General features: G+C 45.5%; 1 protein-coding gene across 18 annotated transcripts in view; it reads right to left on the bottom strand.

The window, feature by feature from the left end:
- The window catches only part of ELAVL2 (ELAV like RNA binding protein 2), a 96,475-nt gene extending 75,397 nt beyond the window's left edge, over window positions 1-21,078 (bottom strand). For 10 of the 18 annotated variants that reach the window (XM_035309543.1, XM_035309547.1, XM_035309555.1 and 7 more), the window contains exons 1-2: window positions 19,043-19,181; window positions 13,341-13,459 (exon numbers count right to left, since the gene is read on the bottom strand). The gene's annotated coding sequence lies outside the window, so the exon portion shown is untranslated. Of the gene's footprint in view, window positions 1-13,340; window positions 13,460-19,042; window positions 19,182-20,904 lie in introns of those variants that run through there. The other 8 variants (XM_035309545.1, XM_035309549.1, XM_035309558.1 and 5 more) reach the window with 5 other exon arrangements.
- Window positions 21,079-25,079: the final 4,001 nt, after the last annotated feature.

Here is a 25,079-nt window from a genome sequence, read left to right as displayed (position 1 = left end):
GCTGTGTTATAATACAGCTGTGTTATAATACAGCTGTGTTATAATACAGCATGTTGGGGAAGAATATGGGAGCCACACATCTGTGATAACACCTTTAGCTTGTCCCTTACAGATGTTAGCAGGCATAAATGGTAAAATAATTCACATGAGACTCCAGAAAGTTTTTTTTGTTTTTACTTTAAAGCATCCAACTTAAGCTCAGGAGGACAGTCCATTTTGTCTACTGAGCACCATTTTCTCCCCAAGTCTAGAGTCATGCCACTGTTTCTAGCATACATACCGAAAAGACTCACATCAAAAGAATGTTTATTTCAGTAGTCATGGTAATACTACCCGTACCTTCTAGGGAATCCACTTTGTTCAACAAGTTAACAGATTAACAAACTTTCTTAGCAAGGAATTTTGAAAAAAGCCTTATGCTTCAATTTTTTCAAAAAGACACGTCAATTTGATATATCAGAAGCTTTATCTCCGAAATTCTGCTCTGACATTTCTATTGCACGGTCTACCTCGAGGCTGTTTGTGACAGCTTCCTTATTAAATCAAGACAGACAAGATGTGTCATGCCTTTACAGAGGCTTCAGAAAAGAATTCTTCAATGTTAAGGAACAGTTGTACACAAGCTATAGAAAGGAAAACACACCCTTGAGAATGAATTGAAGCAGAAGGAAATTACCTTGAACAGCAACTGTTGCTTGATCCATTGTACAAAGTTCACTGTTCCTGTTATTTGTGATTTTTTTTTTTTTTGTCTAAACAACCAAATATTGCCTCCAAAATTCTCTACCACACACTCTCTGATGCCATCTCCTGAAAGCACTGAATTTTACAGCTGTGTCATACTGAAATACATGGCCAGGGTGGATGGGGCTTTGGGCAACCTGGTCTGGTAGAAGGTGCCCCAGCCCATGGCAGGGGTGCTGTAACTAGATGAGCTTTAAGGTAGGTTCCTTGCAACCCAAGCCGTTATGTGGTTCTGTAAAATCATCCAGAACACTTGCAAGACTGAGCACACTCAGGTAATTCTGGCAGAGCATCCCTTGCAGTGCTGCAGCAGCCAAGCACCTCCAACCGCTGATAGTGTTTTAGGTTTCCACTCATCACCCTCCATCCTGACATCAAGGAGTACCACAGTGAGAAACTTCAACACAACTTCAAAATGCTGGAGGACAAAGTGACTTGGCAACAGTTCAGTCACACCACAGGTAGCCATCAAATCACTTCCAGCTTCACATCTACAGTCAACCTTTCAACAAATGCTTGCTTCAATGCATAAGAGCCTGCCTTAATGGAACTGTAACTAGAAACAATTAGCTGAATCTCACCAAGGCAAACACTATTGTTCTGCACAAGCTAGGCTGAAAGAAGAGACAATGGAGAAGAAGTTAGACATCCAAGTACCTCTACTTTACCACAAATCAGGTGCCAGGCTCTAAACTCAGCTTATTCTCCCTCCTCCCTCCCCCCCCGCTATGTGGAATAGGGTTTTCAAATGCCATACACATTAACCACAAGGACCAATTAAAAGCTGACCAGAAACACTAAACTCATGAACAATTCTGGTACTGCATAACCAGTGGCCCTTATTCTTATCAGTGTCTTTGCTAGTGCTGAGGGATAAAACTGCCATTAGAGACATCATCAGAACCAGCCACAATTATTCACAGGTGGGCACTACTAGGAACTACGTTCTAGGAACTCCGCACAGAGCATCAGGCAAGTAGGAACTCTAGCACTGGTGCATGTTTTGCTTCTTGACTCGTCTTCCATAATTTAGTGTCAGATTTACATGAAAGTAAGTGTAAAATAGCTATCTTGTAAGATAACATACGCATGAGAGACAGCATCTTGTTTATAATGGACTGAAAAGAACAAAACTGCAATCTCAGTTGTTTGATTGTTGGAAGAAAGCCCCACAACGAACATGGCTGCCTTGAAGTCCCTTAGCTTCCACTCACCCTCTCTAAATCAGACACTGTTACATGGAAGATAGACAACTTCATGGAAGGTTACTCACTGCTTCTTGCAAAATGAAATGGAAGATGCTTGAAATGATGTCACTTACGGCTTCTACATTATGGAATCTCTTCCCTATCCAAATATTTATGGGGTAGATGATCAAGGAGGTAAAAAAACACACACAGGTCTGAGTTCACACACCATCTCCTGGTGTGTTTTACTGATACATAGCAGTTATGCTGTAGGTTTTAAGGGTGGTTAAATTTAGCTTGAGCAAGATTAGTTTTGTGATGCAAAAAAAAGGCAGAAAAATGTTGATTAGCCAGCAAGAAGCTGTGCTCTGGATACACCCACACAGCACAGTAAGTCATAAGTACTTCCTGATCAAGGAAGAGCAAAGCAGTTCAAGGAAAATATACTGCAGATATCTATTGTGAAGTGTGCTCTTAGAGGGAGAGCCATACAGATTGCTCACTCATAAAGAGATGTATTCCAAATGCCACTCGTTAATAAACCAATGACACCACCCTGGTTCACTCCAGAACCTGACCTTGAAGAGAGGCTATTTTTTATTCATAAATTGAATGATTGCTACAATTCCTGGTCTGAAAACATATAAAATCCAGGCAGACATCTTCTTTAGAAGGGGGTGATCAAGCATCCCTTTTATGATTCCTTCTTGACATCACTTGGGAAGTATAAGTCTGTAGGTCTTGCCTAGGTACTACAGAGAATTTACTGTGGCAGAACAACCTGTGAATGTCTACTCATAGAAAAAGTATTAAACAAGGACAGCCAAACGTTTCATCTAGCTATTACAGTTGGAGATTTTTTCCCTCCTTATTAGACCAGTCTCCTTCCAGGCTTCTCAAATTTCCTCCATACTAGTTCAGATGTTGAGATTCAGCAGCTTGACAGAACGAGGCTCCCTGCATTGTTACTCCAATGTTTAGGCTGCATGGCTGGACCTGACCTTTCCTAGTACCAGCACTGTCTTTTTTGTGTACCTCACTCAACTCCCGGAAGTGAAAACTCCACTCAGGATTGAAGTTCTGAGCAAGTGGCTTCTGGGAAAAGTGAGAATCAGGTAGGCAGGGACAACAAGACTATCACTAACCATCTTGTCCTTGACAAACATTAAGTAGAACTGATGTTCTAGTTCTATACATTCTAGTTACACTCACGCACATGCCAAGAAATGGTACTTCAACACCACAATGGGTAGTTACCAAGTGTCTGACATTAGTAGTTTTAAGTTCATCTCCTTTAAAGGGAATACTTATATATATACCTTGTACTAATATATACTTTAATAGTATATATATAATATATATAATAGTGTATATATATAGTATTAAAGGGAATACTAATATTATATATATAAGGTCTTTTGCATCTGAAGTGATACGACTGTAGAAGCAATTAATCATTTGGGGTTTGATCTGCAGACGATCCCAAATGCTAACTGAAATGAATGGCCATGAGGCAGAACACACCAGTAGGACAGTTTAGGATCCATATTTTGAAGTGCCTTCGGAAGTGAAGTGAGCAGCTACTCACACAAGGTATGCATTGCACTTGAAGGACTGCAGACAGTGAAGAACACACCAGCAAAGAAGCTGATGCACAACCACTAGTCACTTAGTCTAAAACAATCAGGGTTTCCAATCCTCCATAATCCTCCAGGTAGTTTTCATGACTACCTTTGCTTATCCCGTAGAAAAAACTGGGAAAGGCTGCTTAGACATGCATTCCACTCCTTCCTACCTCCAAGTTCTAAAAAGGTTAGGAACCACAGAATCATCTAGGCTGGAAAAAGCCTTCAGGGTCATAAGCCCAACCATCAACATTACTTACAAGTCCCTCTGGCTCTAGAATTGTCCATATCACATTGCAAGATTTTTTTTTTTTTTTCCAGCAAAGTGTAATAAACACGGAACAAGGACAGCTATCTTGTTAAAGTATCTGAACCACAGACAATACCTCAAATACTATCCCTCCCCCTGCCCTCACCAATGCCTTTCATGCCAAGAGTTCTTCACCACATCTCTGCATCCGAATCCTCCTGAAATCACACAGTATTATACAACAGAAAAACAGAAAGCAAGACAGCAGTGAGATAGATATATAAGCTGTGAAGAGTTTGGCCACACACTGTTAAATCATAAGCACCATGCCTCTTCCATAGCATCACCAGCTTGTAACTGGATGCAGCATATGCCAGCAGTGTTACTGTCAGAAGTAAATGGCTATAGACAAAGCTTTGTTTTTTTTTTTTTTTTTTTTTTTTTAATTGTTTTCTACATAAAAGTCTCTGTATTGCATGAAAGCATAAAAGAACAACTAGTTTTTTGCCTCCCCTGTTTAAGTTACCACTTAGCTTTACAATACCCAAATGAGTTCTACTTGTTGTATTAGAAGTCAGGGAGCATTACAAAGCACGAAATGAAGCAGAAGTTACCTACGGAAGAACCAGGATATCGATGTTTGATATAACACAAAACAAATCAGACTTACACTAAGTTGTGACATGAACAGGTTTAGCCTGATCACTACAGCCACCTTCAGTCCTCCAACCCAACTGACCACGTCACTTACTCTTAATGCACTGAAGCCAGCTCCAAACAAAGATGGATACTGCCCATACCTTGGTCCACAGGACACCATGGCCCACCTCTGAAAGAGCCTGAAGCTAGCCAGAACTCAAGCATTCTAGAAGCATGCCCCAAACCTCATTTGCGATCTGAATCAGTATTAATATTCCCAGGAAAAGGACACTAAAACAGATACACAAGTAACAATAGCTTCCAGTTGGCACAAACTGGGTCAGTGTTCGCCAGTACCTTTTCCAGTTTACACAAAGAGCAGCACTACCACACCACACATCCCAGCTGTCAAAGGATCCTTATTCAGTCCCAAACCACCCATAGGGATTTCCAGAAAAGGTTTCCACCAGCCACTGCTCTCAAGAGCAGATCATGTAGAGGTGCATCATTTTAGCTTTAACAGGGCTCTGAAGACTGTAATTCTAAATCTGGAGCCTGTTTGCCTCTAAGCTGATCCCCACCATGAAAACAAGTTCAGACAGATCACAGTATTTCTTTCTTGATTAGGTCAAGGAAGAGAATTAAATTCTTCTCTCAAACCAACTATACCATCCAGCCCCTCAGAAAATATTTGACTCTATTACTATTTGTGGAAAAAGCTTGGGGTAAAGCTCAACAATATGAATCAAGTGTGAAGTGGATTCAGAGAGACTGCTGCCCACATAGTACACAGCAATACTTGCTAATTAGTATCCTCAGTACCTGTAGCCTGAAGGAAAGGACAGAGGAATACAAGTAGTATTGAAACTGTTAAACAGCATCAGGGACTGAATTTCACTTCGAAAGGCACTTCATATAAGAACAGCCGATAGATTCACATTGTGCTGGCATCTCTGGTTTTCAAAATATTTTAGCTTGGCGTTGTCAGATTCTCTAAACAAAGTTTACATCACCACAGACCAAAAGCTACAGAACATCTTCCAAAACAGTGACCTCTTAAAGACCACAGATGACAAAGCAGAATCTGACCATGATACCTACATACCACATCCTCTTCTATTTTTGTCAGATACAGCAAATCGTTAACTTACCCCAAAGATCTTTCAACTGTGCTAAGAAAACATGATTTTTTTTTTTTTAGACAGAATTTAGCTTGCTTTATAATAAGTAAACCAAAGGTCTCTGCCATACCTTAGTTCATACTTCTAGTAAATGAATTTAACAGGCACAGGCAGATATATCAGTCTTTCAGACCAGCAGAAATTCCAGGCTTTAGATGGTTTAACTCTTAAGCTGCCTTCTATGGAAACGGGAGTTGGACTCAATCCTCACAGATCCCTTCTGGCTCAGGATATTCTAACTTCTGTGACTGAGACCGTCCAAGGAGGTAGATGACACCATCTCTGTCAGCCAAAGCCCCACCATCCTTGCAGGGTAAAAGCTTTCCCTTCTCTCCAGCCTCTCTGGCCTTGCTCTTTTGCTGCACAAGAGCATTGCTCTTGAGCTGCCCCCACCCAGCCCCACCAGCACTGCACTGTGGCTCTGCTTGCCCTGGGCAGGGCTGCTCATTGAACCTGCCTGAATTGCACAGGGTCCTCCTTACTCCCTTCCTCTCACCAGTCTCAGGTTCTCTGGACTGTAGCCATGCCCTTGAGCGTATCAACCACATCCTTCAGTTGGTACTGTTTGCAAACTTGGTAAGGGCAGGTTTTCTCCCCTCCTCTAGGAGAATGAAAGTATTCAATACAATAGATGCCACAGAGTCCACAGGACTTGTTACAAGTCTCTAGAAAAATCATTAAGTATCAACCACTGAATTTCAAGCTCCAAACTCCCACCAATTTTCCACCTATTTAGTTGTCCCTCCCTCTAGAGCTCCACATCCTGAGCCTATTAACAGAATTCTGCAGGAGACTGCAGTCAAGTTAGACTCAAAGTAGATGACATCTCTTCATCCACAGACTTGCTTTACAAGATGTGTTCCACTACAACTTAACCTTGGTAAATCAGTGTTGGCTACTTCAATCACCATCCTCTTAAATTGCACAGAAATTACTTCAGCAACTCACAGAATGATTTAGTCAGGGACTAGAGTGAGGCTCTCCAGATCACGCTTACTGCAGTCTTTTAAAAAAAGCAAGACTTATTTTGCTTCAGTCACAAAGAGCCCTCCCAACCTCCCTGATCTGTCAAATATTAGACAGCAGACTCTCCTCTCTGACCTGCAAAATGAAGCTGCAATTAATATGCAGCTGAGTGCACCACCCTAACCCCCACACCGATCTCTCACACCTTTCACATGCTCAAAAGAAGGGACAAAGACCTACCAGAGAGAGACCATTTAAAGGTCTGTCACTTCTGTGGACGGATGACTGCAGATCTTTAATCATGGTAGTGAACACAAGTAACGGTAATTGTCTATGGTCTAGGCAACTTGTAATAAAACAAACTTCAACAACTGATTTTTTGTTTAACAAATAGAAGAATGGAGCAAGTCCTATGCCTTGGAACTATTCCCTTCTAAAAAGGTAGAAAGTCTCCAACATCTTACTCCCTCTTGGGAAGGACAGGACCTGTGGCTGTCAGGAGTATCTGTTCTACTGACATTTAAAGCTTCAAATGCCAGTATGAAGACAAATCTGTTATCAGGTCAGGTACTCACACAGCATCAATCAGATATCCTGCCCAGGGACCTACAATACTTAACACTGCAGATATCCCTTCCTGCAAGCATAAACTGGAGTACAGAAGAAAATGAAGGCTTTCACTAGCAACTCCCTGGATGCACATCCATGGGTCACTTTAAAGCCTGGTTATTCCTCGTTAACTAGGAGACAGTTTGGAGAAGCCACACTCCACAGGAAACAGAACTGAATTTGGAAACTAAGTTCCTTGAATTGAGGAAAATTCACGTACTGCCAATTAAAATAGATATAATTAGTAAAAAATGTCCTGCTTTCAACTAGGATAGGGTTAGTTTTCCTCCTAGTAGCTGGTATGGTGCTGTGTTTGGGATTTAGGATGAGAATAACGTTGATAACACACTGATGTTTTAAATTATTGCAGAGCAGTGCTTACACCAAGCCACGGACTTTTCAGCTTCTCACATTGTCCTGCCAGTGTGCAGGCTGGGGGTGCAGCAGGAGCTGAGAGGGGACAGACCCAGGACAGCTGACTCAAACTGGCCATAAGGGTATTCCATACCATCTGACAGCATGCTGAGCAATTAATATGGGAGGGCTAGCCGGGGTGGGGGGACCAGCTGTTTGGGGATAGGCTGGGCATCAGTCAGTGGGTGGTGAGCAACTGTACTGTGCATCACTTGTTTGTACACATTAGTAGTAGGAGTACTATTATTATTATTTTCCTTTCTTTCCTGTCTTTATAAACTGTCTTTACCTCAACCCACAGGCTTGTGTTTCTTATTCTCTCCACCATCCCAGAGAGGGACGGGGGAAGGTGAGCATATGGCTCTGTGCTGCTTAGCTGCCATCCAGGTTGAACCATGACAACAACAAAAATTAAAACAATAGCTTCTCCTCACCCAACCAACATCTTCCAAGCTCAACTTCACCCTATTCCAAGTTTCCCCCACCATGGGACAAGTAGGATGGCAATTACAGTCAGTTCTCCATCACACATTTCTCATGCTCCAGCATGAGCTCTCCACATGCTGCTACTCATTCAAGAAACATCCACCTGCTCCAGCATGAGGTCCTCCGCAGACTACAACGTGTGTACCTGCTCCAGCATGGTCCTCCATCAGATACCACATGTCTAACTGCTCCAGCATGCTCTCCTCTGTGGACCTCAAGGAAATGCCTGCTCCACTGTGGCTTCCCCAAAGGCTGCAGGAAAATGTCTGCTCCAGGCCTTGAGCAACTCCTACCACTCCAACCTCAGTGTGCACAGAGCTATTTCTCACTTTTCTCCTCACTGCTCTCCACCAGCATATTGTTTCGCCTCTCAAATGTTTTCAGAGGCACCACAGACCAGCCTGATGGGTCTTGCCATGCCCTGTGGTGAGGCCTCTATGGATCTGGCTGGAACCAGCTGCATGCACCACAGTGCAAACCTGGCCTCCTCCCCCACAGCTCAGCCTGTGGCCCAGCCGCACAAGGTCTGCCATCAGGACCCAATGCTGTGTTACCACAGTGAAGAAAGGCAGTCAGCTCACAACAGAAGTCCAGACGTAGATTAGCATTACCCAAACTGTAAGGTCCTAGGTGGAAGAAGAGGAAGCAACCCTCCTCAAAGTCTTATTTCAAGTTTTCTTGTTCACTGCTTTTCTTACAAAATCCAGGGAGTTCAGCAGAACTACAGCAACCGATAAAAGTGTCAGGCTTTAGACAAAGCTGCTCAACCAAAACAGAACTACCAAAGCAGTAGTTCCCTGGAGCGATGCACCCCACCTAATGCCTACCACCACAATAAGCCCTCCACTGACACACAGCTTTAGTCTGCACAAAACTCTTTCTCAGGCTACTTCAATTCCTTCCCTGAAAACCATAACTTTGAGACCAAAACAGGCTGATTGGCTTTCATTCTCTCAGAGAAGATGAGATTCACAGCCCCCAGCATGGGGCCTTGCCCTCCCTGCCTCCTGAAGCCCCAGGGTGTCAGGCAGGCTGCAAAGACTGTCCTGATTGGAACCTCTACCAACAGCACCTACCAGTTAACCATGGCAGGTCCTGTGGGCCCGAGCTCCTTGCAAGAAAGCAGCCTCCCCAGCCTCCATGGGAGCTGAGACCAGCTGATCAAAAGGCAAGCTGCATCCCACTTCACCTAAAGAAAATTCAGCCTTCTTGCTTCAGATGAAGAGGTATGGGGGCTTGTTTTGCTTCAGGAGGTAAGAAAACTTTTTTTTAAAGAAATTTCTGTACAACATTAAGGAAGTAATCTGTCCCCTTTATACACAATTTATATAGCATGCTTAATACAGAGGTCCCTCTGCTCTCAGAAGAGCGTTCTCTATGTTAGGTCTCTCCCATCTACCATTGGACCACACACAAGGCATCCATTTTTGAGGTTACAGCTAGTAACAGCAAGAAAGGCTCAATACTACCAGCGAGGGTTGCTTGGCACAGAGAAGCCACCTATGGTAAATGGCTCCTCAAGGAACATTTTTCTGGCCAAGTACCAAGAGGCCTGGCAGTTTTTTGGTTCACGCTGTGGAAAATAAATTTTCTGGCCAAACTTAAGATCTATAAAAAATTACCATGAGGGATTAAGAAAAAAAAATCTTCAATTTTTGCCAATTCATCTTCAAGCCAAAGCAATGAAGAACCTCTGTATGAGCAGACCATCAAGTGCTACAGCCCTCAAAGCAAATGTTTCAAAGGTTTAATTTGAGCATAATGATACCACCAAGGATGCCATTTGTAGACTGTCACTGATTCAGACCAAAGTTTTAACTAGGTAAGTAATGTCAAGAAAGTTTTCTTTCCTGACAGAAAAATTAGGATTAAAAAAAAAAATAAAGGATTAACAATTAGGAAAGATTTCTTCCCTAATGTCAGGAAAGCTTTCTTTCCTGAAGTAAGGAAAGAAAGCCAAAGGAAGGGCACACCATGAAACCAAGGACTGTCTCTGTTGTTTTCAATAGTATTGCAAGGTAGAGGTAATCAGCCATGCCTTAACAGATATCTTGAGATCTGCTTTACAGGACTTTAAAAACTTCAGTCATAGACATAGCCCAAGCTACTAATCTTGTATCTCAAAATGAAAGGCCTCTTTACCTCTTTCCTATATTTACAATACTTCAAACACTTATTTTTTTCCAATGATTTCAAGCTCCTATTCCCATTTAATCCTGTTATACAACTTGTGTTTTTCCATTTAGGATTAAGAAACCCTTTCATCCATGTACGTTCTACGAGCATGTACAACTCCACTTTAAGTGTTCAAAGCTTTCCCAGTAGTGTTAGGTATCTACATCATGCAGTTTATGTACGTTTAGGTAGCTCAAAAAAAAGACCTGCATACCTATATTGCAGTTTGATGGGAATTTACTCATCTTAATTTGGACTAAAAATGTGATTGAAATTACATGGCTACAGCTCTTCCTAACAGTCTAACAGCCTGATTTTTCAGATGTACACAAATGAAAGCAACCCAGCCTTCTCAGGTGAAAAAAGTTATGAAGAGGTATTGCAGAATCACAGTATGGTTAAATTGGAAGATACATCTGGAGATCACCTGCTCCAGCCCCCAAGAAAGGGCACAAGAAGCTCTCAGCCTTTCCTCACAACAAAGGTGCTCCAGTTAGTGAAGTCAAGGAAGGCAACATCCATTGCTCTTCCATCACCCACCAAACTGGTAGGTTTCATTGTAGAAGCAAGTTGGGCAAACTTGACTTCCCCTTGATGAATCTACACTGGCTACTGTCGATGATCTTCTTGCCCTTCACCTGCTTCGAAATGTTTTCCAGGATTAGCTGTTCTATCACATTCCCAGGGAATTGAGGTGAGGCTGACCAGCCTGTTGTTCCCTAGGTTCTCCTTCTTGCCCATCTTGAAGAGATATTTACATTTCCCCAGTCTTCAGGTACTTCTTCTAGCTGCCATGTCTGAAGACAGATTATTGAGAGTGCCCTTGCAATGACTATTAGCTCCCTCAGCACTCTTAACTGCATCTCATCAGAGCCTACGGACTCACTTATGCTCAGTTTGCTTAGCATTCCCTAACTTTATCCTCTCACCACAGCTGCATTTTCCTTGCTCCATTTTTCTCCTGGTTTCTGAGACCTGCAGTTCCATAGGGGTGTTCTTGCTTGTAAAACTGAGGCAAAGAAGGGATTCAGTACTTCAGCCTTTTCACTATCCTGTGTAACCAAGTCCCTCAGGTTCATTCTGCAATGAGCTCATATTTGCCCTAGTCTTCCTCTGTCATTTGTGAGTACATCAAAGACTTTGTATAAATGACTTTGTTGTTGTCTTTGACATCCCTGGGCAAATTCCATTTGCAATTTAGCTTTCCTAATGTCATCCCTGGATGCTTTGCCAATGTGTCTGTATTCCTCCCAGGTTACCTGCTTTTGCTTCCACCCTCTGTGGGTTTCCTTTTATGTTTGAGTTTGGCCAGGAACTATTTATATATCCATGCAGGCCTCCTGCAGTTTTTGCTGGACTTCTTTACTAGGATGCACTGCTCCTGAGGTTGGAGGAGGTGATCCTTGAATACTGAAGAATGTTAGCTTCTCTTCCCTCCAGGACCTTATCCTACAGCATGCCACCAAGCAGATCCCAAAAAGGCCAAAGCCTACTTCCCTGAAGCCCAGGGCCATGAGCTTATTTACCACCATCTCTGCTTCCCTAAAGATCTTGAACTCATCATTTCATGGTCACTGCAGCCAAGACTGCCTTTGACCTTCACATTCCCAATCAAACCCCTCCTTGTTGGTAAGACTGAGGTCCAGCAGAGTGAGTTTCCACATTGGCTTCTGTATTGCTTGGAGAAGGACGTTATCATCAACATATTCCAGGAACTGCTTATGCCCTGCTTTGTTGTCCTTCTAACAGATAGCCAGGTGACTGAAATCCCCCATAAGGCTGCAAATGTGAGGTTGCTCTCATCCATCTGCAGAGGGCCTCTTCTATTCACCTGGTCAGAAGGACTGTAGCAGACTCCCCACTATAGCGTCATCTAATCCTGTTCCCTCTTTAAGTCTAACCTATAAACTGTTAACTCCTCATCCAACCCCTGGTAGGGCTATATGTGCTCCAGCTGGTCACTGACAGAGATGGTAACAACACCTCCTCGCCCCAACAGCCTGCCCTTTCTAAAGAATCTATATAACATTTGAGCAGCCACTAGAAACATCCAATTAAATTAAGTCCCTAATTCTGGGCCTCTGGCAGAATATACCATGATTATGCAAGATTGATATGTAGAAATACAAGTTAAATCAACTGTGAAGTTTCAGATTCAAGTCAAGAAAAAGGAAAAGGTTCCTATGCAACTCATCTCACTTCATTCTCACATGTTACTTTCAACAGGAAGTCTGGTGCATTTGCTCATTCCATGCAATACACACCAAAGATTGGTGATGCAACTTAGCATTTCTTCAGGAACATTGACATCCCTTGTTTCCCAACACACAAACATGGTTCAATACAGGTAACCCTTACCGTACCTGGTTACACATGTGCTATTTGTAAAGGTAAAAAAAAAAAAAAAGTCATTTACAAAAGAGGAAAAACTATTTGTACTTTTACTACAGAAACGTTGCCTGCACTATCCTTTAACATTTAGTTCTGAGGTTATCAAGCCCAACAGTTAGTAACAGAATCTTAGGAACAGAGACTTTGTATGCATAGTCTGTGTTATACCTCTTAACGTGGAAGCAGTCAACTGTTTCATACACATTTAGCTGTACAAGAAGCCTTCCATGTGGAAAAAAAGCAACCCTAAACTCAGTTATAAATCAGCATAGAAGATACCTTGACCATCACAGCTGCATCCAAAAAAGTCTTGTCTCTACCAGGATGACTAGTTTTTTATTGTTAGATTACACCGGTTCAGAGGAATTTTCACTACAAGAAGCACTTTCCTGATAAAATATATACGCATAGTTTGTTATGAGAAGCATATGGTGTTTTGGAGTTACGACTTTAGTTGTCCCTCTTTTGAAGAGAGACAGATAACAGCTTCTAATACATATTGGGTAGACAGAATCACAGTAGGAAGTCTGACAAGATTTCTAAGCATGCTACTAGAAATAAAAATAATATCCTTAATGACAATTACAGCAGGTATTAGGATGTTAACATGGAAAATATTTAAACACCTTTCCTAATCAACTGTGATGTGCAAGGAATAGCATTTGCCTCTTACCTTTACCTAGTAAAGGTTTGCTGGTTCAAGATTGGAGATGAATAGGAGACAGAAGGAGAAAGCAAACCCCAAGATCTTGCTCTACGTTGAAATCCGATAGGTACATATGAAATTTAATGCTAATGGATGAATAAAAAAAGAGGTCCCACATTAGCTTTTTGCCTTTTCAGGAGGACAAACAAAATGGACAGCACTGAAACAAGGACTCCATTGCAAAAGCAGAAGGAACATTGTGAAGACATACATGCCACTAGCAGTGCATTATGCATTTATTCCCTATTTAAGTGCAATTGCTATGCACATATATGCAAAAAGCAGTCATTCAGAAGCACAAAAAAAAACTTAACAGTCTTTTCTTCATCCATGACAGCCTCAATACCTACTCCCCCCTCACAGAGGCAGGTTCTGCACCAGACACCCCCCTTCTAGACCAGAGTTCCAGTGGACCTTCTCCTCCTTTCCCCCTTTATGTGCACCTCACCAAGTCATCTGGAGCAATGTTGCAGGAAACACTACTTGTAGCTGAACGAGTGCCTCTGTTCCTGCCCCACTGTTTCCATGAGCTGTTAAAAGCTGTTTAGGCATCCAGCCTTCTGCACTACTTTAGACCACACACAGATGTTTCTGCAGCACATGTGAGAGAAGACTAACCACAAGAAAGCATTCTCAGATACCCTCAAAATATCGAGGTTAAGCACAGGTAAGTGAAGCTCTGCGTCAGTACTGAAAGTGGAGAGGCATGACACAAACACAGAACAAAAGATGCCAAATTCACGAGGCCCAGCTTAAACATGGACAAATCCTTGTCCTTTTTCTGGTTGTATTTCATTTCTCACTTTACATTTTTGCTAGAGCAAGCCTAAAAAAGAATTATTTCTATATGGCACTTCATAGCTCCAATATTAACAACAAGCAATGAAAGATATCACTATGAAATCCACAGCTGATTTTTATCTACGTTAAGGTTATTACTGAGCTTCCCATGTTGTTAAGCAGGAACAAAACCCTGCAGCCCTCTGTACCTTGTGTGCATTTTGTGTTGACTGTCTAAATCTCAAAATGACAGCTTCAAGACTCATAAAACCACGTTTGTTTTTTTTCTAGCAAACTTAATTTAGATCCCACAAATGTTAATGTTAGACTACATCCACTGCTCGCCTTGAAATTAAATACAAGGCAAGAGGCCTCTTTCACATGTTAAAGCACAGCAGCATGCAGGTACAGCTTGAATATCTGCAAAACTCACTGGTACCACTATCTCACCCTGGCAATTCAGCCCACTGGAAACTGCAGAGAGGTTACAGCTTTCCTCTGTCCTGCCTCCTCCTCAAATAGCAAAAATGTTCTGTGAATCAATATAACACAACACAAGAAACTAAAGAAGACACACAGGAAAGTAGACTCCAAGTATTCCTTTTCACCACAATTCTATTTTTGAAAAAAATATGCAAGACTAGTACTGAAAATATTATGAGGTGAAAAAAACTGCTACCATCAGAACCGTCACATCTGCATTACTTTTTCCTTTCCCTAGCTGAATCTTCTCTTCACACTAAGTTAAAGTGAGGCATTTACCTACAAATTCCCATGAAATTGAAGTAAATATTAACTTTGTTCCTCTGTACTGTAAAATAAATCCTACTAATTTAATTGCTGGCATTAAACCTACTGAAGAACACAAGTAGTCTGGTCACAAAAAGGCAGCTTTGTTCCATAACTATACATAAATCTTCAGATCAATCTGAGTAAGTACTTGGTTAAACACATTCATCCTGAGGAGTCTGAAAGCAAATGTACCTAGCACAGACATGCAGAAAGGCTGCTCGATAAATACATCAGTGAATACACTGAACAGCCTTTCCTACCTTTATTTCAACTGTTTTATAAAGCATTCAAACATTTAAGTTGCCCTGTTTCACCAGTACTAGGATATTAAGTAGTTAAGAAATTGCACTGATGTATTTTATGTTCCAGCAATTGAGTAACTGTTCAGTGCACAACCTCATCTAGATCTACTCCACACTAAGATGAAGATCAGAGGAAGTTCCTGGAGCACTCTGAGAGCCCACTGTCCACAGCACTGTATTATTTTCTAGCTCAAGTCATTTGGTCAACTACTGCAATTGTAGTGTAGTACCTGGTTTTTTGTTTCCTCTAAAAAACATCAAACCAATATGCTCAGTCTTTTCTTGCAACATCTGAATTGTTCATCTGGTATAAGCATTGTGCAGTTTCTGCTAACCAGCAATCTCAGGACTGAACAAGGGAATGAAGACTCGGTGTCAGAAAACACTCTACGAAAGTGAAGCCCAGAACAATCTAGAATGATTCTCAATGATCCCAGGCTGGTGCACTCACAACAACAAAGCACTGCTAAGCCATTCAAACTCCTTATACTCTTCCAGACTTCCTGATAGAAAATTACAGCTTTTTCCAAACCTGCGTATGTCCAGGCTTACCATGACTATCAAAGCAAGTGAAAACCCCTGTTGCTTAACTACTGGAGTACCACAAAGCACAGTGGCTCAAACGGAACAGGAAACAATGCAGCACATTGTAAACTCCATCTGGAGAGCTTACTCTTGTTCCCAACTGCGTTTTCAAATGTATTGAAGAAAGATGTTCCCATTACAATTCCTGCTTTTATATAGTTACAGCTGCTACAGCTCCACGTATTTTGCCAGCAAAATCAGATTTGGAACAGAAGCTACTTAAAAACTTGATGCACTTTCACAATTTCAAAGTTCAAAAAACATGCATTTCTTCAGATGTCTGCAATTAAGAGTTAGTAACTATTTCAGTTTTCACGACTGCTCTCTACAGAACACAGGCTACTACAGCCAAGCGTCATCTTTCCAAGATACACCTTTTTGCAAAGCTGCGTGTCAAAAAGTCTGGGTTGAATAGCAAGAACTCCCAAATGCAGAGAAAACCGGCAATTAGCTGTTTTCTAACTGAAGTCTCTGTCAAGTCTAGCACATGTCATTGCTCAGGGGCAAAATATAAGATGCTAGGGGTTCCCGCAAATGAACAGCAATACCTACTGGGCGAAAGCAGCTTGCTCCATGTTGGTACTTTCTCAAGCTTCAGCAGTAATCAGTCAGAAAGCCTGCCTCTCCATACTATTTTGCCATCAGAAATTCTGGATGACTTTTAAATTTCAACAATAATTAGACAACAAAACATCCTCATCTGGCCACAGGTTGTAGTAGCTAAAAACTATGAATTCTAACACTGTTACAGCAGCTTTCCCAGACTAATCCTTCTCAGTAACTGAAATTAGGTAGATTTACACAGACAAGAGATCAAAAACCATGCAGTTGCTTCCTTCAGAATTGGAACTACAGACATCAAAACACGAAGCACTGTCAGCTAATCCTGCTGGATATCACTGTGATTTTTTCAATTGATTTGGGGACTGTCAGGACAAGAAAGCTCTATGCACAAAGTCAATGTTCTCTCACTTTTAAACTCCTAGCAGTAGCTGGTAACATTCACTGCCCTCTGTAGATACCAGCATCTATTAGAAAAGCATCAGAGCAAAAGCAAAGATAGCTTTAAAGCAGGATTGAAATGTATACTCATCACACATTGCATTTATCCATTAGGCAGCATTCTCTTTTATTGCTATGAAGAACCTCAGTGGCAACAAATGTAATCAGAAGTCATTATGCTGCATGACTGCAAGGGTTTTACCTGTCAAAGCAACATTTCAATATTGCTGCTACTGGGAAGCTTGTGCTTGCATCCTTGTAGTATTTTTACCTGCACAGCCCACCTCTCCAATGGCATTGACTTATTTTAAGGAACATAAAAAGTTCAAGTATTCCTTGGACTTTTTAAACACGACAATGCTAGATCATATGTCATCTATTTCCTACTTAGTCCCTAAATAAAGATAGCTTAGCTCTGTCCCTCCCAAAAATCTAGCTTAGCTTTACAAAGGCTTTAATAGGATTGAGGTTTTAGCATAGTTTGTACACAGCCACCCAGAAACCTGGGAAATAATCCAAAAGCTTTTTAAGAGCAGATACTCCAATTCAAGTTAGCAGCTGCTTAGAACAATTTAGACTCACTATACCTGGATACCTCAGCTCAAGAGTGCCAGTGTAAGATTTGTAAAGAGGCAATAAACATATGAATAAAAAAAATAAAAAATACATAAAAAACACTAATGAAAGAATCAACACCTCTGGCAGCAGAACAGGATTTAAAACAAAGCCAGGGAAATGAATGACATTTTATGTTCACCTTACTATGGGAAAGTTAAAATAAATTTAAACGCAGAAATCCCATACTAGCATAACTAAGCCAATAAAAAAAATTTACACAAATATAACCATATTGAAGAGGCTTCAATATGGCTCAAATTCAGGTACAGCCATAAGGCATTTCAAAGTGGCACTAATGCTGTGCTTTGCCAAATCTCAGGAAGTACAGTAAAATTACTCAGCGTCATTTTACTCAAGGTCATTTGTATGTATCTGTAGTTACCAATACTCTCAATATATCACTGTAAAGACTCCAAATATCTACATTGCCAATTAAATCTCACCCCTTCTTAAAGCAGCATGTACAGCCACCAATTTTGTATTTGCAAAGAAAATGACTTATGAGCATGGTAAGACAGATTCAAAGTCTATGCTTAAGCCATCAGCCCAGCACAGCATTTCCAAAAGATGAGGGAAGAAAAGCAGGACTATAACCGAACGAACATTATTTCTAGATGCAGCATGCATGGTGTATAGAAGGACAAAATGCAGAAATGAAACCCTAGCTAACAGCCTGCTATCTGCTACCCAACAGAACACGCTCCCATTTACTGGGGCATTTTCTCAACTCTGCCAGTTTAATTTAACATAAAACATCAAGGCAGAGATAGACAAAGTCAAAGGGCATCGAACTGGCTTCTTAGTATAAAAGCCTGGAACCCCTTACCTTTAAAAGACGCACATACGCACTGCAAACCACTCAATTCATTTGCAACTGCTAGTTGAGCTAATGTCACTTTCAAGACAAGCAGACACTCAGGTCCTATGCAGCTGCTAATCACAGCACCAAAGTTGTCTCCCAAAGCCCCATGAGCATTTTAACACATTCTTAGTGTTCTGGACTCAACCACACCAGCTACGACCACTTTCCCCAAAAAACACCAAGAAAAATTAGATCAATTTTCCATCCCTCCCTCATACACTCTAAACCCCCACCTAACCCACCATGTACCAATGCAGGTGGCACCCATCAAGGGGTTTAAGAGGTAACACAGGCATGCTGCAGCACCCAGGGGAGGGCAGGGCGACCCACGCAGCATCCCCCCAGCACCCAAGGGGGCTTCCCCACCCAGCACGGGCTGCATGGGAGCGGCGCTCAGTGCCGAGGGAGGGAGAAAAGTCACCGTGAGATGCTGTGGGCAAGACAATGGGAATTGCCCCACAATGCCCTGCCAGGGGAGCAGGTGCCAAACCCGGCCAATTAGCACCACGTGGGAGGCAAGGAGAGGAGGGGGAGAGAAGGGAATGCGTTTAAAAAAAATAAAATAAAATAAAAATAAAATGAAAGAAAAAAATAATCCTGCGGAGTCGTAGAAAACCCGACGAAGCCCATCTAGGAGGAGGTGGGGGAGGTGAAGGAGGGAGAGACGGACGGACAGACGGACACCGCCCGCAGCGGTCTGCCGCTCTCGACGCCACGCTGCAGAATACCTTGGAGTTTTCAAGTTGCCAAGTGCAGCGATCCAACACTGTCGGAAAGCCACAGGTTACCTACGACGACAGGGCAGGATGAAAAGCCGCCGCACGCTCCTCGCTTTTACCCTCCCCTCCAACAGCACCCGCTGCGTCCACCCGCTGCCTCGCCCCCATCCCCGCCCCTCCTCCCTCCCCAAAACCGACCCCCCCCCTTCCCCGATGGCCTCCCCCCCCTTCTTTTTGCCACTTCCCCCCTCTTCCCCGACGGCTCGTCCCACGGGGCACGGATGCTGCCGACGACGACACCGCCCCCCCGGCTTCTTTTTGTTTGTTTGTTTTAGGGGATGGGGGGGGGGGTTGGGTGAGTGGTCTGCTCGGCGCCCCCCTCACCTTCTGGCTCTGGAGGTGCCTCTGCCTCCGCCTCCGCCCCCGCCCTCCCGCCCTCCCTCTCTCCCTGCCGCAACCAACCCGGTATAACAACAGAGAACCCCACGGTGCCGGGCTGATAAAGGCCCCCACCGCCCGCCCCCGCCTGAGTGACACCGCCAGCGGCCACTCAAGGAGCCCCGCGACCACGGGGCCGCTCCCCCGGCACCAGCTGGAGACCCCCGCCCAGCCCCAGGGCACGTCCTCACCACTCTGTAGGGGGCGGACACCGGGCACCTGCGGGCACAGCGAGGCTGTGGAGGGCACCGGGGGGGGCGGCCGTGCCCGTTCGCAGCCGGGCTCCGACGGCAGGTCCCGGTGGCTCCCGTGGAAAAGCGACCACCGAGCGCCGCCGCCCGTCCCCTCGGGGAAAGCCCCTGCCCTGGCTGCGTCCCCCCCTCTCGTCGTGCAAATTCCCTCCCCGAAATTGAAAAGAAAGCCCGGAGCCCGGTTCCGCTGCCGGTCCTTGGGAATGCGTCGGGGGAGCACGTCCCGCTATCCGCGTGCCCCGGCTGCGCAGCTCCCCTATTAATTCTTTTCATATGGGAAATAGGTGGGCAGGGAGCGACGTGCCGGGCATAAATTAAACAACAATGGCAGCGATCGGGTCCGGTCCCCCCCGGGAGCGCACGGGAGACGCAGGGACAGCGCCTGGACGCCACCGACTCCCCCTGCCCGGACCGCACCGTCAGGGGAACAGAGAGCGAGAGGTGCCGGGTTGGTCCCGAGGCCTGGCCCCGTTCGTGGGGCTCCGCCGGCTGCAAACTTCCCCGAGCTCAATGGAGAATGGTCCCCGCCGTCCCGGGAGGGCGAGGGGCGGGAGCGAAGGGACTCCGCCGGCACGCAAAGTGCGCGCACAGCCCCGCCTGCAGCCTGCGCGCAGCGCCGCCGAACAAAGGGGCGCGCCCCCCGCCCGCAGCGGGCTCAACATCGGCCGGGGGGAACCGCACCCCACCCCACCCCCCGTCCGTCCATCCATCCATCCCTCCGCCCCCCGACGGTCGGCGACTTCTCCCCCCACCGAGGACTCGCAGCTCTCCCTGCGCACCCGTGGGCGCTGCGCGCTCCGGGTCCGCAGCTAATGCAATTAGGCGGAGGGGGGTGTGTGTGATTGTGTGTATGTGGGGAGGTGTCTTATCCCGGCTAATTCCCAAAAGCAGCTTTATCTCCTCAAAGCGATCCGTCTCCCGGCGCCCGCGCTGCGTGGGTCTGTCCCTTCGGATGCTCCCGGCGCGGGGCCGTATCAGGAGTCCGACAGGGGGTACGGAGGGGGGAAGTTTCGAAGCCAGGGTGCGCGCACACCTCCCCGCGCGGTCCCGTACCGCGTGTGCACGGTGGAGCCCGGCTCAGAGCCTGAGTGGGCGGAGTAAGGGGGGGGGGGTGCGCGGCTCGCACCTCGGGCGTCCGCACGGCACGCACGGGGTGACGGAAAGAATGGAGCCACAACTTACCTTCCTCTCTTCTGCTTAAAAAAAAAAAATAGGAAAAAAAGGAAAAAAAAAAAAAAGTAACGGTGCGGTTCTCCCGATAAAGAGCCGATTCTCTGGAGAACAAAACGCAAGAGATAAATTGAGGGTAGTTCTGAAAGGATGCAGGAAAATAAATAAATAAATAAAAATAAATCAAAACAATCCTCTCCCTCCCTCCCCAACAGTCCGACACTGGGGAAAAATGTATTAAAAAAAAAAAAAAAAAAAAAGGGGGAGAGAACTGAAACGGAGCGCGTGTGACAGGATTATCCTCCTTCCGCGACCGACGGAACAACACAAAAAAAAAAAAAAAAAAAGGGGGAGGGAGGGATGGAGGGATGGAGAGCTACGGGAACAAAGAGCCGAGGGCGCTCCGCGGAGCCGGACTCCTTCTTTCTTTCTTTCTTTCCTTCCTTCCCCCCTCCCTGCCCGCCGCTCCCTTCCTAGCGGCTGCCGGCCGGGCTCCGCTCCTGCATGGCGGGGAGGCGGGGGGCCGTGCCGTGCCCGCCCCGCGGATTTATATCAGCCCCGCCGCCGACACGGGCTGCGTGCCCGTGCACGGCGGCGCGCACTGAGGGGGGGCACCCGCACACGCGCGCGCGCTCCCGCTTCCACCACCACCCCCCCCACAAGACGCGGCCCCGCGCACGGCACAATGCCATTGGCCCCGCCGGCGGGGCCCGCCCCACGGGGAGGGGGAGAAGGGCGATTGGCCGCGCGCCACGCCACTCCGGTAGGCGGAGTGGATGGAGAGAGGGGGGCTGCGGGGGGCGTTGGGCTGCGTTAAGGAGGAGAGGGGGCGCGGGGGGCACGGGTGTGCGCATGGGTCTGCACGGGGAGGTGCTCCTCTCTCCGTCCGTATCCCTGCATCTATCCCTGTCCATATCCGTATCCATATCTATATCCCTGTCCATATCCGTATCCATATCTATATCCCTGTCAATATCGCTACCCATATCCTTTTCTATATCCATATCCCTATCCGTATCCCCATCCCTAACACTTCTCCTTTCCCTTTTCTTTTTCTCTTTTCCCTTTCCCCTTTTCCCCTTTCCCTTTTCTCATTCCCCTCTCACATTTCCCCTTTCCTCTTTCCCCTTTTCCTATCCCTATCCATATACCTATCCATATCCCTTCCCTCTTTCCCCATCCATTTCCACTTTTCTTATCCCTTTCCCCATCCCTTCCCCTATCACAGTCCCTATCCATATTCCTTCCGCTTTGCCCTTCCCCTTTCCCCTTCCCCATGCCCATCCCCAACCCTCCCTTGCCCTCTCCCCCTCCCTCTCCCTTTCCCTATCCATATCCATATTCCTTTCCCCTATCCACTTTTCCCTTTCCCCTTTCCCTTTTCGCCTTTCCCTATCCCTTTCCCCTTTGCTTATACTTTTCTCTATCCCTCCCCTTATCCTAATCACTATCCCTATTCATTTTCCTTTCCCCTTCCCTTTCCCTTTCCCTTATCCCCATCCCTATTGTCATCCCTTTCTCTATCCCTATCCTGATCCCGATCCCTATCCCTATGCCGATCCCTATCTCGATCCCTATCCTCATCCCCGTCCCTGTCCCAGTCCCCGTCCCCTTTCCGGTCTCCTTTCCCCGGGGCCGTTCCGCCCGCCCGCGAAGTTTCCGTCGCGGCCCCGGGGCTGCTCCCTGCGATTTGCCCACTCGGGGCGCGGGCGATTTGTGGGTGTTCCCACAGGGGTGGAAGGGAGGGCGGGGTGGGGGCAGGGAAGGGAAAGAGTGAATGGGAAGAAAGAGAGGAAAAAGGAAAGAGGAAGGAAGGGAAACAGGAAGGAAGGAGAAAAAATCTGCCTTTTGCTCGTTACGTGCTTCCTACGGCTCCCGCACAGAAGTTGTGCTCGCAGAGAGATCCTTGCTGCATGGAGGGAAACAGCTCCGCGTGGCACTCAGGGACCTGCCCTTCATCCCTTACACTCAGCGCCCTTCACTGCACTTGCTCATAATTTCTTTCCAGGATCCTTAATGCTTCCTGGACGTGGATTGCTTTTCCCCGGACAGAAAAGACGAGGTGCACATTCAGAAGGTTCTGGCATCCCCGTGTAGCAAACAGGAACATGCAACTCCAAACCGAGCCATCAAGTGGTGCTCCTTGAGAGCGCCCTTGATTGCTAATGAATGATCAACGCACCGAAAGGGAAAAGATGCGCATTCACGTATCTTGTGCTCCCCCAGTGCTCGCACCCCGCCTCTGTGACAGCAGCTGCGTGTTACACGGCCCTATTCTCCTCCTGCAGAACCGACCGGCCTCTGGGGAGGAGGGAAAAGGGGGTCCCACCGGCTGGGTGGAGGTCCGGGGGGTCCCGTCCCCTCCTTTTCCCTCCCCACGCACGGTGAGATGCGCCCCCAGCAGCCTCCGCCGGGGCTCGGGAATGTGTCCCGGCTTTTCGTGGTTTCTGCCTGGCGCTGATTTGTGATTTGTGCCTAATTATGGCGGCGCTTACCCTTTGATGCAGTAATTACCGCGATTAGGGACGGGCTCGCCCCTGTGCTTTATGCTGCGGGGGAGCGCATATGTCACCGAGTTTGTAAACAAATAAAAAAAAAAAAAAAAAAAAAAAGAAAAAAAAAAAAAAAAAAAAAAGGCTTTTGTCTCTTCTAGGCTGAGTTTTGAGGCATAGCTTAGAGACCAGAGGGAAAACATCTGTAACTCTAGTGCACTGAGCTGTCGTTGCAAGAGTTACTAGCTTTAGGTGCCGAATGCTTTCTCTCCTGTTTCAGTCGACTGTTGAACGAGTCTAAGCAAATGACTGAGTGCCTTAGCAGAATGTCAGAATTGTTTGAGAAGAGAGGGTAAAAAAAAAATAGAAGAAGAGAAAATGAAAGGAAAGGAAAGAGAAGAGAAGAGAAGAGAAGAGAAGAGAAGAGAAGAGAAGAGAAGAAAAGAAAAGAAAAGAAAAAGAAAATAAGCCCTCTGGAATTCCTAAGCAGTTCACTGGTTGTCGCCCTCTCGTCCTCTGCCCTCTTCCCCCCCCAAATAATAATAATAATAATAATAATAATAATAATACAATCGTAGAAACAATCAGCTGTTCTCAGGACTAAAGAAACTTTGTTCAATGAGTAAGCCAAAGTGAAGCCAGAATTGTGGGGGTTTTGTTCTGAACTTTCAGGGAATTAAAGGACTCCACTCTCAGCAGCTTTGCTGTCGGTCTGATTCTCAAGGATCCGACTGCATCTCTCACTCCTCACCCAAAAAGGAACAAATTAGTGACCAAGTGACCAGCTTTCAGTGCAAATACTAAAAAAAAAAAACAAAACAAAACAAAAAAAACAAACAAACAAAAAAAACTTTTTCTTTTGAGGCGTAATACCTGTACCGACAACGCACTCACTTTTGTGGGTACAGGGTACTAAGGCGAAATTAGGCAGAAAAGAACTGCTAAAGTGAATTCCCTTGTCATTGGCCATTCCCTTCCTTTTTTTTTTTTTTTTTTTTTTTTTTTTTTTTTTTTCTTTCGAAGTAAGCTTCCCCTTGCTTAATACGCCTTGGAAAGGAACTCTTACGACTCGCGTTAGCTGGCTGGCTGGGCATAGCCCAAAGCTAGGACGCGTGCTGCTTATAAAACGGTCCTCGCACACGGGAGAGCTGCATATCCACATCTCCCGTGCTTTTTGCTCGGGCGTGCTGAGCCCCCCCGGGCCGGGGCTGGGAGGTGAAGAAAGCGGCCGCTGCAGCGCGCTGCGGGAAGCGGCTGGCAGGGAAAAGTAAATAACTAAATAAAGGAAAAAAAGAGTGAGAGAGAAAAAAAAAAAAAGAAAGAAAGAAAGGAAAAAAAGGGGAAAATGGAAAAAAAAATTAAAATGAGGATAAGGAAAGAAGCAGGCGGCTGGGAGGGGTCAGCACCGCGGCCCTGTCAGCACCACGGACAGCAGCACGCCCCGACGGCGCGGCCCGGCCCGGATCGGCCCTGGGGGAGGGTCCCCGAGCGTCCCGCCCCAGGGGGGTCCCCATGTGTCTGTCCCCTTGACCCCTGCCTCTCGCCCCCGGAAAGGTACTGCAGGTACTGCTGCTGTGTTAGTCCCTGCGGAAGGCCAAATGGTCGCCTGGAGACTGCTCTTCCGTGGAGGTGTGGGAATTGTTTAACGCCCCCCCCCCCCTTTTTTTTTAAATTCATTTTCCCTTTCCCTTTCTC

Source organism: Oxyura jamaicensis, chromosome Z, assembly GCF_011077185.1.
Source record: "Oxyura jamaicensis isolate SHBP4307 breed ruddy duck chromosome Z, BPBGC_Ojam_1.0, whole genome shotgun sequence".
Lineage (NCBI taxonomy): Eukaryota > Metazoa > Chordata > Aves > Anseriformes > Anatidae > Oxyura > Oxyura jamaicensis.
Note: the sequence above shows the minus strand (reverse complement) of the source record. Positions and strands in the feature narration are given on the sequence as shown.